The sequence below is a fragment of the Protopterus annectens genome, chromosome 9.part0 (genome assembly GCF_019279795.1).
Source record: "Protopterus annectens isolate FY-2018-M chromosome 9.part0, PAN1.0, whole genome shotgun sequence".
Taxonomy (NCBI): domain Eukaryota; kingdom Metazoa; phylum Chordata; order Ceratodontiformes; family Protopteridae; genus Protopterus; species Protopterus annectens.
Genome location: NC_056743.1, coordinates 297760464 through 297778591, shown reverse-complemented (window position 1 = coordinate 297778591; position 18128 = coordinate 297760464). Strand labels below are relative to the sequence as shown.

Sequence of the window (18128 nt, the reverse complement as noted above, 5' to 3'; positions counted from 1 at the left end):
GTACTAGAATTGAGAAATATCTCTTTACCAGCATATTCTAAGTGTAACTACTTATAAAGACGAGCAGCTAGTACTAATTTGGAGCTACTTTTTAGTAATTCAATTATTACATCATGGGATGCTTACAGAAAGTTTGATGATGCTATTAGTTATCACATCCATATATGCATACCCACTAATACTTGTACACAAAAGAAAAACACTTCTGGTGAAGCTGTAAAATCAATAAGCTATGTGAGAAGTAAAATGCTATCATACTCAAATCAGTCCTCTAAACCCTGCTTAATCTACAGAAATACATTTTACTAAACTGATCAATCCAGCCAAATCTGACTATGAAGCTAGACCAGTATCTGAAACACAGGATTTTAGCAACATGCTATAATGATATCAGAAAATTAAATAAAAAAAAGGTTAATGGGTAGATAGCTGCTAAAGCAGTAACATCTTATAAACAATTGCAGACACATGGTAGAAAATTCTATGCCAACTGCAAAAGAACTAAGGCAACAATGATTGTTTTCATGACCCTTATGGTTGACCCCACCACATATTACGATGTAGATTATATCAACATTAATTAAAAATTATAACACTGGCATCAAGGAGGTAAGAAATCTGATCAATCAATAGCTGAATAAGCCATGGCCCTAAAAAGTATGCTGCATATAACCAAACTATAAAAATTGCAGTATGTATAATTTATGTTAAACAATTAACCAACAGTAGCAATCTGGAGATAATTATAAGAAAATAAAATCTGCATAACTTACTGCATTTAATGCTAAAACTGAAAAATGCTGTAAAACATAATCCACATTTCGAGATGGGATGCAGAGAACAACTATGCTTAAAAATAAAAGTATTTGTTGAAGGCACGTGATAGCATCATAATTGTCACTACAGAGGATTAAGATTGTAAATTGTTAATGATGTGTCCAGAGTTTGAATTCTTCAACCTTCATTTGTCCACTCTGAGACTGTAAGCAAGTAATTAACCACACTGCACTCCCAAAATCAGGGGCAGATTTTAAATATTGCTCTTATAAAACAGCAGGTTTTCCATTAGCATATATTTTCTGTAGGAAATGAAATCTGAAAATCAAATGTCTGTCATTATTTATTGACTTAAATCCTCAATGATATGACAAAAAAACACAAATTGATGAACAGACCAAAAATATAAGGCAAATATCTGGACATTCTGCAAAATCTGGACAGTTGAGAGGTATGGCTTCTGGGCTGAGTCTGGAAAAATGTCATTGTAGATCATACACTACTCTGATTACAAATGAAAAACAAACAAACAAGTAAATAAATAAATAAATAAATAAATACCAATCTGCAAACATTAAAAAGGTTAATTAAGTATCCTCAGCATTCAATAAAATGTAGCAATAAAAGTCCAACTGCTGATTCAGAGACAAATGAGTATAATTATTAGGAACTGTTACTTAGTGTGGAGCCAATATGCTTTCTCAACAATATACCTGAAATTAGGCATCTGAAGCAAAGTCCCTAAAACTGTACCTACCAAATTTGCAGCTAAAATTCACATAAACATTTTTTTCAGGGATCTATATCCATTTACTTACTTACACCAGTCAAGTGGTTTTACAGTATCAAGGATATGAGAAATCACCCAGTAAGGGTGAAACATATCACTCCCAATAACAATCTATCTACCTATGAGCAGAATGCATTCTGGGATTGGGGAGTTTACTTCATGAAGTATTCTACCAGCCAATTCAGTTTTGACCAGCTGTAGATTTTTTATTTCATCCATACAGAAATAACATCAATACTAGAGTAAGAACACTAGCACAGTTTAGAAGCAGCTACACTGTGTATCATAGTTTTTACCCAACAACCAAGCAGGAGAGATGCCACTGAGTTTCAGTCTGCACAGCTAACAATCTCATCAGTTTTTTAACACTAACATTGTATCAATGGATAACCCTTAAGAGGGTATACACAAACTCACAAACTCACACACACACACACACACACACACACACACACACACACACACACACACACACACACATTCACACCTGTGGTGCAGAATATACAGAAGGTTTCTGATATGAGCTATGCTCATTAGTACTCATCTGATTTATCTCTCAGTTCATAGTTTGTGACAGTGAAACAAAAATACAGAGAGCGCCTTTCCATGTTTCACTCTCCAGACCTGTACAGGCGTCTACTGATACTAGCACATTCCATCCCTTTGTTATTGCATTCAGGTAACTGCTATTCTGCAAAATCAGAAGGGACTACTTACTGTGTACATGCTATATTTTGTATGTATGTCTCTCTCTGTTTTACTTATACATATACACATTTATGCATTTGTATGTTCATAGGTTCATAGGTTCATAGGTAGGTACTAGGCTATCGGCCCAAGGGCCTACGTAAGCCTAGCCAATAAGGTTCCTTGGCTTACGCCACCCAAGAAAGTTATTTAACTGTGCCCCTGTCAAGCAGAGACACAGAAGTGATCCCCGGGGTGTATTTCCTATTTCCCATCCACTCATCAAGATTTTTCTTGAAGAGTGCTAATGAAGAACTTTGCTTGACATAGATGGGTAGCCTGTTCCAGAGTATGGGAAGTCTCTGGGATAGGAATCGATCCCTCCAGCATGTCCTGTTCATTGTGGTGACAAGATTTAGGTCCCTAGAGTGTGTAGCTAGGAGGGATTGGGATTTCTTTAGGTGTAGCATGTCCAACAGCTCTGGGTTTGACACAGCTTTATATGTTAGGCAGAGATCACCTCAGAGTAGGCGATATGCTATGGAGTAAAGCTGGAGTTTTTTGAGATGGTCAGTGTAGGGCATTTGTTTGAGTCCAGTAATCCTCTCTGTGAGGTACTTCTGTGGCCTTTCCAGCTGCTGCAGATATCTTGTGAGGTACATTCCAAAAGCGGCATTGTACTCTATAATGGGTCTAATGAGTGTCGAGTAGAGGGGAACAATGACCTCTTTTTTCATGGATGAGAACACTTTTATGATGAGGTGTGCCACGTAGAAGGACTTCCTGACTACTGTGGTGATGTGACTATCAAAGGAGAGACTACTGTCCACCTGGGTCCCAAGGTCTCTTATCATGCATTCAGTGTTAAGTAGATTGCTGCCTATGTGGTAGTTCATGGGTACAGAGTTTTTACCAAAGGGGATGACTCTGCACTTTTTGGCATTGAGCTTGAGGCCATGGCTCTGACATCAGGCATCTGTCTCAGAGAGGCCCTTCTGTAAGATGTTCACATCATTTGGGGACTTGACTATGGCTCCTAGTTTGCAGTCATCTGCAAACTTCATTAGCCAGAGGCCTTCTGTGTTAGCCTGTACTTCAGAGAAGTAGATACCAAACCAGAGCGGTCCCAGGATGGAACCCTGTGCTGCTCCACTTATCACTGGTATGAGGTCAGATTTGGAGTCTGCAACTTTTACAGTGTGGGTTCTGTCAGTGAGCCAGTTGGCAACCCATCTTGTGACGTAGGGATTTATGCCTAGCTTATTGAGTTTAGCTATAATTCCAGAATGGGGGATGGTGTCGAAAGCCTTGGCGAGGTCAAGATAGGCTGTATGAAAAACCTTACCCTCATCTACGGCTTTGGTGACTGACTCAAAGAAGTCGATCAGGTTCAGGAGGCATGATCTGCCTTTCACAAACCCAAACTGGGTGGGATCCAGAGTTTGGAAGTTACCAATGTCTTTGTTTATGAGTTCCATGATGATATGTTCCATGGCCTTGCAGACCAGGCTAGTCAGGCTAATAGGTCTATAGTTCCCGGGATCAGTGGTGGCTCCCACTTTGTGTAGTGGGATAACTGTTGCTGTGTGCCATTCAGTGGGCACAAAACCTGAAGTGAGGCTATTATTGAACATGGTGCTTAAGTGAGGAGCCAGTTCATTCTGAAGTTCGTGTAAAACGCAGCCTGGGATTTTGTCCGGTCCCATGGATGCTATGTTTTTGGCTTTAGAGAGTGCAGCTTTCACCTGCATAGTTGTGATTACAGGGACTCTGCATTCTTCCTGTATAGATATGGGCCCTTTAGGGGGTGAGGGGGGGGGGTAAAGTTAGCACTGAACCTATCTGCCAGGATGTTGGCAATATCAGTTGGTTCTGTAATTTTCGTGCCTTTGTGCTGTAACTCAGAGCAGATCTGGGTGTTGCTATTGAGATTCTTGACATAGCTATAGAAAGCTTTGTGGTTGTCTTTGGAATTAGTGGCGATTTTGATACAGATAAAATTAAACAGTACCCATAGTAAGAGTGGAGGCTGGCTTTGTCATAGGGATGACAGTGACTCAGGACTGGATGTATGTTATTTCAAATGATTAGAAAGCAAGTCATATTGAAGCCTTCAGTGGCAGAACTTTGCACTGTCAAAGCAAGCATGGACTGCTGGATATTGTGTCGTGGGATTCTGGATCTGACATTTTGTTTTTGTTTTTTAATATTACAGAAGACATTTTGAACAGAACAACTGCACAGTAACTTGTGCCATATTCGCAAAAACATTTTAGCTGTTTACTAAAGGCAGGGAGGAAGAAACTGAGACATACTGTGAACAAAGGACAACTCAACCCTAAGAACACAATTTCTGTTTTCCAGTTCTGGCAAGTGTTTCTGAATTGTACAGCCTACTGATCATTCACTTTCTTCTATTTATTGCCCTCTTCCACCTTACAATAAATAATTGTCTGAAATAAAAGAGAGAGACCACAATTGTCCGATGGTATCCAATAAAACAGCATGAACTAAACAACACATCAAAGGATCAAATTTGTCTGCCCTGTTATTATACAAGTGAACATGCTTTGTTTATTCTATAGCAAAAGACAACAGTCTTTGACTTTGTCCACAAAGCACAAGAGTTTAAAATGACAAATGACACAAAGAAAGAAGAACTAAGTACTCATCTGGCAGTGTTTAATGTTTGCAAAGATTGTCTTTTTACACAGATATTTCTGAATGTAAGATAGGTCATCTCTGAAGTCTAATTTGATATTAATCATACTAACACAGCTGCATCTGTTCATACAATTATGGCATTCCTTTTACACACTATAACCTAAGCTAGTCAAAACACTGTATAGTGGGTCAAATGCTGCACTGTCAGTGCATAGATAAGCCGCTGAATTGTCTGAATTCTGAGAGACACATACAAGTGGGATATCTGTAAACTAAATTATGATGTTTTATGTGCTTAAGAGTAAGAGGTCTTTGATACCATACAAATTATTAGTAATTCTAGGTGGGGGTGGGGGAATAATGTAGCCACTTGCCAACTCACATGCCAGAAAGACTTGGACAGGGGCAGCAAACAGACACAGTCCTACACACAAGTATCACATTTATCCAGCATTTAATACTTTGTGAGGAAGCACATTCTGTGCAGCTTTCTATTTATTGAACAACAGAATGTACTAATTTGCTTTTGATTATCTTTAGGTGGCTGTATTCCATTGTCAAATGTTTGAAATATGTTTGCCTCTGAAATCCAAACTTGTGGGGTCAAACATATCAGAAACCTCCAGTGATGTTACAGAGTACATTTTTTTTTCAAGTTTTGCTTTCGGGTACTCTCCAGCAAATAGCCAGATTCAGAAAGCATCCAAATATCATTTGCTAATGGACATATTTCTACCTGAGGCCATTTAGTTAACAGATGGACATGTCAAACTTGGTTGCCTCAAGTAAACGTAAATTGGTCAAATTTACATAAAAACTTGGAATAACTGGATGTTGGGTTTCATTTGTTACATGGCAGTAATCATTAAAGAGGACCAGTACTGATGTACTTCCTAACTCTGTGTGAAGGCTCAACATTTGAGGGACGAGTCTTCCTGATTCTGGTAAGGCCAGCAAATCCCAGAAGTTAAAACAGTGAACAAGAAGGTAGGAAGAGTACCATGCATTCACCCAGTTAAGAGTCAAGGTCAACAAGTCTAAATCCCTCTTTTCCAGAGGTTTTGAGGGACAAGTTGTCAAATCAAAGGTTTGCTGTGCTTTCAACTTTGGCAAGTGTATCTGGCTGGCATGCTGTTTTGCCCATGTATGCTGTCAATATGGGAAGAGACATCCATTGGAGAGATCGTGGCTTAAACAGAGGGAATCAAATAGCAAGCTGACATCTATGGGAGAAGAGAGGCAGTTTTCCTTCCCTTGTGAGCAATCAAAGGGGGGAGTGGGTTCCTTTTAAGGATTCTGAGGAACTAATTCCTTTCTAGGCTCTCTCTGCAATACAATATCTCATGTCCTCATTGGAGTAGCCAAGCAGGCTACCATGTTAAAGAATTATCCTACTGTTTGAACAGCTCAGGAACTGTTGCAGAGATTCCACAAAAAAAACTGAAAGCTTCTCCCAATGAGACAACATGCAAGAACCTGCATTTTGATGTTGTTGAAAAGGATGTGGTAACAAAGCTGATCAACAAGAAAGTTTCTGCAGGGAGAATAGCTCACTCCCATTTGACTCTTCTAGAATTTCACCAGAGTACATTCAAGTTGTTACATTATCTATCTTTTCCCTTCAGATCATTGATAAATGACTGCATTAACAAACAGGTGACACTGGTTCATTATGCGTCATTAGAAGACTCTGTTTATTTCATTAAGAAGTTTATAAACTCAGTCTGGCAACCTAGACATGAAGGCTGCCTTTTGTGTGTTTCCAGTTTGGGAGAAAGATTGGCCCTCATTGGACATGCAATTTGTATACCAATTTTACTTCAACAAGGTCATGTCCTTGTACTATACGCTACCATAAGCCAGCATTAAAAAGTTTAGTACTACCTTGCAATGGTGGTGCAGCCAGGTCCCCAGTAAGCAACAGTGATAGTTTTTTGATCACTGTGAATGTTTCTTGGGGAAAGAAGCAGGGCATGAAGAAGTGTAATTACCTGAGTTAGGAGCTCTGGGAGCCCTTTACGGCTGACAAGATTGAAGGCCCAATTAGGGTATTGATTAATTTGGGCCTGGAAATTGATGAAGTGTGTTCAACCTTCAAACTGTCACAGGCTCCATTAGAATGCACTAAGGAGGTCATCAATGTAGTTTTATGGCCATTAAAGTTAGCGTAAGGAATGTTTTGATGCTTTTGGGCCTTCTCAAGTTTGTATGTAGGACAGTGTCACCAGGACTTTGTCTAGCTTATTAAACAACTCCTTTCAGAAGCAGCACAGAGTAAGTAATGAGGCAGGTAAGGGAAGACTTGCATTTATGGCATTTCTTTCTTGAGCACTACAGTAGGAATCTTCTTACAGCAAAATGATTGGTTATCATCAGAGGCACTTCACTTGTTTACGTCATGGCTGTGGGACAAAGTATGGGGACTTATCCAGGAAAACAGTTGTTTTTGGTACCTTTGTTGTCTTCTTGGTCTGCACAGAGAAAGGCTGACATTATCTTCTTGGCGCTTATACCCACTTGGATGGCAGGAGTGGTAATAATGGATCAATTTGGTTAAAAAAGGTTGGGCTTTATTTTGATAGTCAGTAGTTGTGGTGCTAGTTAAAAAGACATCAAGGTTTAAAGGGGCAGAGTCATTGCTGAGGTTATTAATGTTGCACAGTTTACAGATCAGTCTTACAATTTTCTGCTAGGAGAACATCCACAGTATCTACAACTTTTTAGCTGATGGCCTTTCTTCCCTTCAGATATTCAGATTTAACAACTATCCCTAGATGGTCAAGAAAATCATACTCCCATGAGAGCTTTGGATGACTGTTGATGACTGATCCTCATGTTGTTAAATAATTCCTAGGAACCTAGCACCAAGAAAGCCTACAGAACAGCTCTTCAGTCCTTTGGGGTTTTCGGCAGGACTATATCTCGTCAAAACAGGAACTGGCCCAGCTTGTTGTGCATCTGGTATATGGTGTCTAGGTGCATGTTGTACACAGTAGTCAAAACTATAACAATTAATTTGCTGGATCTCAGTTTGTTGGCCAGATGGTTGGACTTACCCAACTATACAAAACACTGGATACTGGCAGGTTATTAAGAGTGAGTTAAAGGGTTAAGAGCCTACCCAAAGATCCTTGCCACCCCATTGTCAGAAGCCTATTTTCCATTGTAAAGACAGAGCATTCTGCTGTAAGTGATTTTTACTTTGTTAAACTGGCTGTACATGGGTCCTTCTCAAGTTAGTGAACTCTTGTTTGTTTACAATGGAGAAACAAAACTGTGGTCCACAGTTCCAGTTCAGGTCACTAAATCCAAGACCAACCAGCAGTGTGAGGGCTCTCATGTTATCTTGGACAAAGCTCTTTACCTGTTGCTCTGCCAGTAAAATGGGTACTGAGCTGAAAAGTCTGTGCCAAGGAGTTTCCTTGGATGATATATTGCTTAGGTTTCCTACAGGTGACCAGTGATCCAAAAGGCTTTTTTATGTTGTTACAGAAGGCTTTGGCTACTCAAGTATTGCCCTCTTGGTGTTATTCTTCCCATTTATTTCATATAGGAAAGGCCTCAGATTTGGCTGGGCAGGAAATAAGTGTTATGGGACCAAATGTTATCCACATTGGATTTTTTCATACATCAGGTAGGCTAGCTATAAATTTTGATAACTCATCTGGTAGAAATGACACTGGCCTGATCCCAAATTGCCACTTGTTACTCAGGATCATCAGATACCTGATGACAGCACGGCAGTGTTTTCCTAACCCTATGATGATTTGGTCATCCATGGTACAAACACTGAATTGTGAAAAACATTAAATTTGGCAAGAGTCAGCTCAGAAACTTATAAATCACAGGGTAGTCAGGGCAGACCCTTTCTTGGGTTTTACTGTCATCAAACTTAGGGAATTTACAGACTGATATCCAGTGTGGCTTATGTCAGATGGAGTTCACCTCTCTGATACTGGTTTTTATTTGTTGAATCAGCATTTATCTTTTTTTCATGCAAAAAGTCTTATACAGCAATCCATCTTTGCTGTAATGATTTTGATGTGAATAAATAGTAGAAAAATATATTTTATTACACACACACGCACACATACATACATATAGATATTTACACATATACAAACATATACATACACACTCACACACACACACACACACACACACACACACACACACACACACACGCACACACACACACACACACATATGTATATATATATATATATATATATATATATATATATATATATATATATATATATACACACACACACACACACACACACACACACACACATATACATGCAAATAAAAGAGAAAAAATATCTAGATACGATGTAATAATACACTGAAAGATTATGCCAGTAGGTTGAGAAGTCAAGTTGTATACACTTCAGTGTTAAATAGTGTTGTTGGAGTGGTATTTACAAGTGGCCATGTTTTGTGCACTTCAATATGGTACTGCCTCTTTTGGAGCCAGTGTGTTACCTTTTCATTACCTCATAGTTGGACACTCTTTCTTCCTTTGATTTATAAGAGTCAGCTAACCATGACCAGGAAGGGGAGGGGGAAGATGCATAGTTTGCACCTGGTGGGAGATCGCTGTGAGGCTATCCCCCTTTTTCATTCATGCCTTACTTTCCTGGGCCAGTTGAGCAATGTGCGTGATAGGGTGAGAGAGCTATCTACAATGCTGCATTAGTGGAATTGTCATACTTGGCAGAGGGGGAACTCTGGGGATGCTACATGTTGTAGGTCTGGGCAAGCTGACTTGTGGGGCTATCTGTCACTACATCTGGTAAGGGGCTGTCCAATATACTGAGGACTCATAGATTAGTTATCACTGTTTTGGTGAGATTATCTACTGTTACTGTCTAAATGTTTCCAATGGTTTATGCATGTATCATGTCAAGCAAATAAAATAATCCCACTGACCTTTTTGTTTCATAGATTAGTACTAGGCTAAGTGCCCTTATGGGCCATTTTAAACCTAGCCAATTGCCCCATGTGAGAATCAAACCCTGCACCTTGTGTCTGTTAGGTAAACACCTTAACCATTATGCCAACCTCATGGTGTTTTACTTTTGAGAATGGGTCTGAGCAACCAATATTTCAATAGTGGACTGTCTTGTTACTATTGTTTTCTAGCTGTCATTATGCCATGACATTTATTTGGGAATGCATCAAGTCATAAAGGTGTGGCAAAAGCACATAAAGCTGATACACTGCATGTTAAAAGTGTAATATCAATAAATTCTACCTCACCTTGTGTAGAGTATAACCTAGACAAGAAATTATTATTTTGCAGAGACAGAGACATAAACTTGGGTGTCCCCTCCCTGTGCCAGAATGTGTGCTGTAATGATACAAACTACAATTCATAATCTATGGAATAAAAGAGCTGCCTTGAACAGCATTTAACGACAGTGAAATTTCAGTGTCATTCATGAATAGGAATACTTCACCAACCTGGAGGCGTAGATGGATGGATGAAACCCTGACTACATTCCAGGAAACTGGAGCTCAGTTAATGGCTTTCATGCCTGATGGTCTGGTTGGGAGGATAGAAGTGCCCATTCAGGTGGAACAATGTGAGCTGTGTGAAACCCTAACAGAAGGTCACTTGATGGGAAATAAGTGGGTGGGCCAAGGAGGCAGAACTGTCTTAGGGCCCAAGTCAGAACCATCCCCACAGATTTACCTTGCTAATATGGATGTCATCAGCACATATGGGAAGGGGTAGGACTTGTATGTTTTTGGTACACGTCCCCCATTTGCTATCTCTTATGACACTTCTTTTTGTCAGGCTTCATTTATGTTCCTACTATGTAACCAGTTTTTTGCTCTTGTTTACTGAAAATTCAGCTGCTAGTTTTTAAACTTCATGTTTATTCCTCTTAACTGTAGCTAATATTTTATGAATGTCCCTAAATATAGCCAAAATTTTGCTCTGTCCCTCCTAAAACTGCTAGCATTTTTGAGAAAAGGTGGTGCATTACAAATATCATAGATGATTAAAAGCTATGAGCTGGTAATAAGCTGTTTCCTGTTGTCCAGCAGGTGATGCCTTCACCCTCCATTTGTCTGTCTAACTATGAGTAAGTTACTTAACAAAACAATGTTCCTGGGCCGAGTCTGGAAAAGGTCCTTGTGGATTAGTACTCTACTGTAGTCAGCAAATACAGTCAATCAATTAATACTGATAATCATTACATTACACACATCTTTTATTTCAGATAAATGCATGCTATTTCACATTCTCTTTTTCTATCAACTTTTAAAGTTAATAGTGGCAGTATAGAAACAAGTTTCTCTAATTTGGGGACTTTTTGCCCAGTTATTTTTTTACCTCATAATTTGAAGATAGAAGACTGTAAACAGTCTTGCTGAGGCATCACATGATGTATAAACAGACTTAATTTAATTCACTACTGTATGTCATACCTGAAACAGGGTCCTTCATTCTAGTGTACTTTTTGGTTATTAAAATACAATTATATTTGCTTGTTATTCCTAGATTAATGTCTATGGCAAATCTGACAATCTTCCAGAAAATGCCAAATCTCTCATGATGTACATTTCTTTAGTTGGATAACATGGTAAATATAGAGGCAAACAGACAGACAGCAAATCTATACCGTGAGAACAAGTCTCATTTTAGCCATGTGGCTTGTATTCAGATCCTGCTAGGAATAGACAAACATACACAAAACTTAGTGGCTACCAATAGTCAGCACTGTTTGCGTCTTAAAAAAAAAAAAAAAAGTACTACAGTTTATTTGTCTGATATTAAATGGACTGGATTGTATATTTGTTTCTTTGAGGAATTCCCTACTTAATCTGACTAAAATGACTCCAGTTAAGTGTTTTTGGTGCTGTGTGGTTAATTTCTTCACTATGTTTTGATTACATGTACGTGATGAAGTGTATGCATCCCTATGCAAATGGCTGAATACACGTGATAACAAACAGCAATGGTAAGTGTGAAAACTTGAGCATGGTTTAGTTCTTCAGCTGTGTTAACAAATATTTTTTGTACGTTTGTTGCCAAACTAAGATTTCTTTTAGCATAATAAAAACAATTGTAAATGGTTAGTTTAGTAAGACTCATTAATGCAATTTATTGCTTTTGGAAAAAAACTACAGTTTTGTTTGATTAGTTGCCCTTGTTACTACCAGATTGGGGTACATGCATTCAGAACTTGCTAGCCTACAAAATGTTAATGTCAACAAAGTGTGATCCCGTAAAACGCTGATTAAGCTAACAGCCTGTGTGTGCTGATTTGCTCCATCGTTTTCAGGTTGCGGCATGTGACAAAAAAAAAAAAAAAGAAAAAAAACTATCACAATCTCTGAAAGAGAGATACATTGTTTGAATTCATTTAAACAGGATACGTTGTGAATATCTGCTCTTGCTTGTCCTTTAGATGAGTCTCCTGTTTGTCATTTTAAAACAGCTTATGGAATTTAAGGCCATATGACTGAGTCATAGCTTCTAAGAGATCCTGTTATGTTTTGTTCCCTCATTTCGGAGAAAGCTCAGGCATCTAAGGCAGGGGTCAGAGTTTTTACACTCTGTACATAAAACACTGTTCTCTGTAGAACCTTGTGATAAATATGTCCATTAACTCTATAATGTACTTAAGATATTACATGGACTTGTTTAATATTTCTGGTGCCTCATTGCTTTTACCCCATGCTCTGCAGAAGTGTGTGGAAGACAAGCTGAGACTTTCCACCAAAGTACAAACTAGAACAGTGGGGATGTGAGACTTACTAATTAAACTTTACCCATTTTATAACACCACCCTTTTTAAACACAGTTTCAAATACTGCAGATATTCTTCAAAAACTAAGGTTGTGGCCTAATGGTTAAGGTGTTTGCCTTATAAACACAAGGTGCAAGTTTCGAGTCTCCCAAGGAATAATTGGCTAGGCTTAAAATGGCTCGCAAGGACAGTTAGCCTAGTAATAATCTAAGAACCTATATATATATATATATATATATATATATATATATATATATATATATATATATATATTGAAGAAAGACAGACAAGGCAGAAACAGAGAGAGAGAGAGAAAACAAAGTTTGAATCTTGGATAGTTCTATTATTTGTGAAAAGCATATTTAAAACATCTTCTGCATTTAGAGCAAATATTCTAGATAGACATTTATATACATTTATATTTAAGTTTTTGAAAGAATGTTAAGACTTTATTAGATTGCATGATTTGGCTGTGCCTTTTTCAATGTTTGTGCTTCTCACTCTAAAAATGGCTGTTTATTGATTCAAACATTAAACCAACCAGACATGAACTTGATAAGTGGGTCACAATACACTATTCTTGCAGTTCTACTATATCAACCACATTCTTAAAATGTGAAGGATTTTACATAGGTAAAACCTCAATAATTTTTTTGCAGAGAATATGTGAACTTGATTATGCAGTTAGACATCATAATAATAACAACACATTCAGGCATATAGTGTGAAATTTGTCTTGACATCGTAAATTTGTCCACAAGTCTGTCTTTGCAGTGGATCATGCAACATTGAACCTAATGTGGAGATTTAATAATCTGTTGGAATTCAAGGCATTGCAGCAGCAACACAGTCTTAAAGAGGATCACCCCAATGTCTAAATACACACTTGTAAGGCCCTTAAGAAAACTGGGCTTCTTCAGTCCATTATTCCTTCCCTTTTACACATATAAACGTAAAGACATTTCTTATAAAAATAAATTATTTTATCGGTATAATTAAAGTCAATTGCTACCTTAAATAATTTATTGAATAATCAATGATGTCACATCATGTGACTGATTTTCAGGACTGCTTGAGGAGTTTGCTCAAGTTGCTCTGAAGAAGTCTTTAATAATACAAAGATAAAAATAGTAAACCTACTTAAAATAAGTTTCTTGAACCTTTTAGAGGTGTGATTCTTTCTTCATCCATAGGTACTAAATGCAATGTCTCCCAGAGATGCCATGCTTTAAGCATCAGCAAAACAGGAATCACAATTCTTACATACACAAGTCACCTTCATAAATTGCTAGCCACTATTTAGTGATCTTTGTTTGCTGCCTACCCAGTGCTTGACTGGTGCTTTCTCTTTGCTTAAACTAGAAACTATGAATTAGGTATATCAAGCAGTCTCTCACATACCTCTGGGTGGGCAAGCTGGTGTTGACTATTCACTCCCATCATACTCTTCAGCTGGTTCTTCCATCAGCTGGTTTACTACAGCATAAAGTCATGTGCAAAGAGACAGACCTCACACATTTTCATAGATTTGTAAAAATGTTTTATACTCTTATCAGTATAAACCACTTAGCACTTCTTTTTTCTTCTTCTTCTGGCTTTTTCCCAGTTAGGGGTCACCACAGCGGATCATCTGTCCACTCATGATTGGCAGTGGAGTTTTACAGTGTCGAGTTGCCAACCCAGCGCCCGACCTTCCACAGAAGGCACACACACACACACACACACACACACACACACACACACACACACACACACACACACACACACACACTCACACCTAGGGCCAATTTAGTGTGTCCAATTCACCTACTGCATGTCTTTGGGATGTGGGAGGAAACCGGAGCACCCGGAGGAAACCCACATGACCACAGGGAGGACATGCAGACTCCGCACAGAAGACACCTCAGCTGAGGATTGAACCAGAGAACCTCTTGCTGTGAGGCGGCAACGCTAACTGCTGCACCACCGTGGCCGCCCTATAACCCACTTAGCACTAATTATCTTTTTTAAGCATTCTGAAGAAAAAAGCTGCTTGCACTGTAACTTTTATTTCCTTGCCATTTTCTACTATTCTGCACCTTACAGTACTGAATGACTTATGAGTTCATAGTTGGTAAAACCATGACTTTACTACTCAACATTATGCTTTTCACACTTTAACTTTTTTCTTTATATTTTCCTCCTGTCTTCCATATCCTCTTTCCAGATGGGCACTCCCTGTCAAACAACAATCAGATAAATAAGCAAATAAATAACAAAATGCTATATCTTTAGCACAAGACATCAAATTACAACAGGAGATCAAAAGGTTATGGAATCAGACTTACACTGGACTGTAGTCATTCAGTCAGTAAAATGTATAAGGGGTTAAACATACACAAGTTGCTATAAATTTCACTCTACCTATCCTGTGACCCAGTCACCCAGCAGTCAGTGGTTATCACACCACTGTAATTTGTGTGCATCTGCATCTCTTATTTTACCTAACCACGCTATCAACTATTTTCTAATCAGTGATTTCATGATTGTCTTCCTCGTCTCCTATCCATCTTAGTATCACTTCTTAATAACTTTACACATCCTTTACTGTTTCTTGGAATTTCTTTTCTTCTGAAAACACAGTGTTTTCTTCTAAATTATACATCTCTTCCTACCTGACCAGTCTTTATAATATTTACCTACCTGTACTTGTATATAATAAAATCTTCCCATGGCAAGCTTTCCAGTGAGTTTCTCAAACATGACAATAGTTTGGCTGCATTTTTTTTCATGCCAGTATTTCTGCTTGAGACAAATATCCATGAAAACATTTCCTATTCTTTCTTTCCCGTTACCCTTCAGTGTAGAGGATTTAAATGCAACCCTGGTTGTTTCTTCCATCATACCCACCAGCAAAAATGAATAAGACTCTTAGACAATTCCTAATTTGAAGGCATGGATTACTATTGTTGAATCTGAGTTAAAACACTGCAAGGTAGTTCATTATGGAGAGAGGTATCATGTATTCAAAATGAATGCTTTAAACATGACTATTATAACATAAAGTCTGGGATTTACATCTATTTTAACTCATAAAATTACATAACATCATCAGAAAACTGCTAAGAGGTGATTTGTGTCTGACATACAAGGCATCCTCTGACCCATTACCGATGGATTTATTGCACATCACTAAAACTAATACCTCAGAAACACATAGAATATTTATCTTCATAATGAAGATGTAATACAGGTGTCACATGCAGTAAGAAGATATATTAAAACAAAAGATGGTAGCTGGATTCGAGGAAGCAGATGTGAGACATATGAGAGAAGGGTAGACAGAAAGGTACCCACAAAATACAAGTTATTGTAAACAGGTAGATACAAAAAACATTTATTTTATTTATTTATTTATTTATTTTACATTTGTTGACCAGGCTAGTCTAACTGGATATATGTCCATTTTCAGTAGAGGCCCGGGGAGAAAAGCTCCACTAAACAGACAGTAGTAACTTCAGATACAGAACACTTTTCAGACTAATACAGTTGTTTACATAGCAACTTAGTAATCATGAGAGATACCATATTTAAAAAAAAAACAAAACAATAAAAGAAGAAAAAAAATTATTTAGAAGGCAGTAACACATTCATATAGTCCAAGCTGGGTATATATCTACATATTCTATAATAGTTCCTAAGAAGGATGGCATTTATACAGTCTTAAATTAGCTTAACTGATCAGATTTTCAGAGGTATATGAAGGAGGTGGACTTAATGCAGCAACAGTGAAATTAGTTTATAGTGCACATAGCAGGAAGGGGATTCTTAATCTGGGTTAGTACATGGGCATAGCCAGTGAGTTTTAAGGTGTAGTTTGAGTTTCTTTTTGAATAGTAGAGTTGAAGAAAGAGATGCGAGTTCACAGGGAAGTAGGTTCCAGGTTTTCCTCACAGTGTTAGAGAACAGTGAATCTCCTGCTTTATTGTTGGGTTTATGTATGGATACCAGTAATTTATTTGCTGAGCGTAGGGTTGTAAGATTTTTATAAGGGGTGATTAGGCTCATGAGTATTGGTGTATTGTTAGGATGGTAAAGGGTCTCATGGGTGATAATAAGTTGGTGAAATTGAAGCTGATTATGCAGCTCCAGCCAACCTAGTTGTTTTAGATTATGACAGTGGTGGGCTCTAAATGTGGAGTCAGTGGCAAATCTGGCAATGTTATTGTAGGAGGTTGCCAGTTTTCTGAGGTTGTTTTTAGATAAATTAGTGTAAATAGGTGAGGCATAGAGGAGAGAGGAGATGAGGTGGGTGTGGGCAACAGTACTAGCTATAGGAGTATGGAAGGGTTTAATCTTATAAAGGTAGCCTATTTTTCTGTTAACAGATTGTATTGTAGTGTTGATGTGAGTATCAATGTTAAGGTTCTGGTCTATTATTACTTCTAAGAGTTTGGTAGTTGTGTCAGGAGATATGACAGTGCCATTATTAGATTTGATTGCAAAGTCAATTGGAGAGGACTTTTGTGTAGGAGTGAAGAGCAATAATTTTGTTTTTTGGGGGTAAGGAGGAGGCAGCGCTATAAGAACCATTTTTCTACTATTTCAAAGACATTTTGGGTAAGGGACTGCAGTTCAGAAGAAAAAAGTAGTGGAGCATATTAATGTGGAATCGTCTGAGTATTGTATGCAGGTAGCTTGAGGGATGTTTACATTTAGATCGTTGATAAAAATTGAGAATAGAAGAGGGCCCAATATAGAACCTTGAGGTACACCAAGGGTAAAAGATGGGTAGATAGATTATTATCCCAAAGCACTGCCTGTTGCCTATTATCTAAGTAGGATTTGAACCACTGTAATGCCTGTGTGTCAAGTGAGAGGAACTTAAGTATATACAAAAGTAGCAGGTGGTTAACCATGTAAAAGGCTTTTGAGAGATCAATAAAGAGTGCAGAAGAAAGAGTGTTACTGTTATGATTTTTGTTAATGCAGTCATAAAAGGATAAGAGGGCAATGGTGGTACTGTGGAAAGGCCTAAAATCATGCTGTCAGTTAGCTAGTAGGATATTTTGGAGAAGGTGGTCTAACAGTTGATGGTGGATGCATTTTTCCATAATTTTAGCTAAAGAGTAAGGCAATCAGACAAATGTTTGAGAGTTCTGTTGAGTTACCGCCTCTGTGTGGGGGGATTATATGGAAGATTTTCCAAATAGATGGGATGGTTCCTTCTGTTATGGTCCTATTTATTAGGATAGAAATAGGATAGGCTATAACTTTTGCTGCTATTTGCAGGTATTTGACTGGTAATATGTCAGCTGAGGGGGTGGATGGTTTGAGTTTTTGAAGAAGGGTGCAGATAAGGGATGTTGGAACTGGTTGTAAATGAAATGAAGGAAGTAAGCAAGTTGAGGAGGAAGGCAGGCTATAGGATACTGGAGGTAATGCGTTAGCAAGTGATTGGA

At 38.1% G+C, this 18128-nt stretch overlaps 1 protein-coding gene across 1 annotated transcript in view; it reads right to left on the bottom strand.

Annotated features, from left to right (window-relative positions):
* Positions 1–18128, bottom strand: part of PNPLA2 (patatin like phospholipase domain containing 2) — a 930557-nt gene that overhangs the window by 370193 nt on the left and 542236 nt on the right. The gene's annotated exons all lie outside the window — the stretch shown is intronic.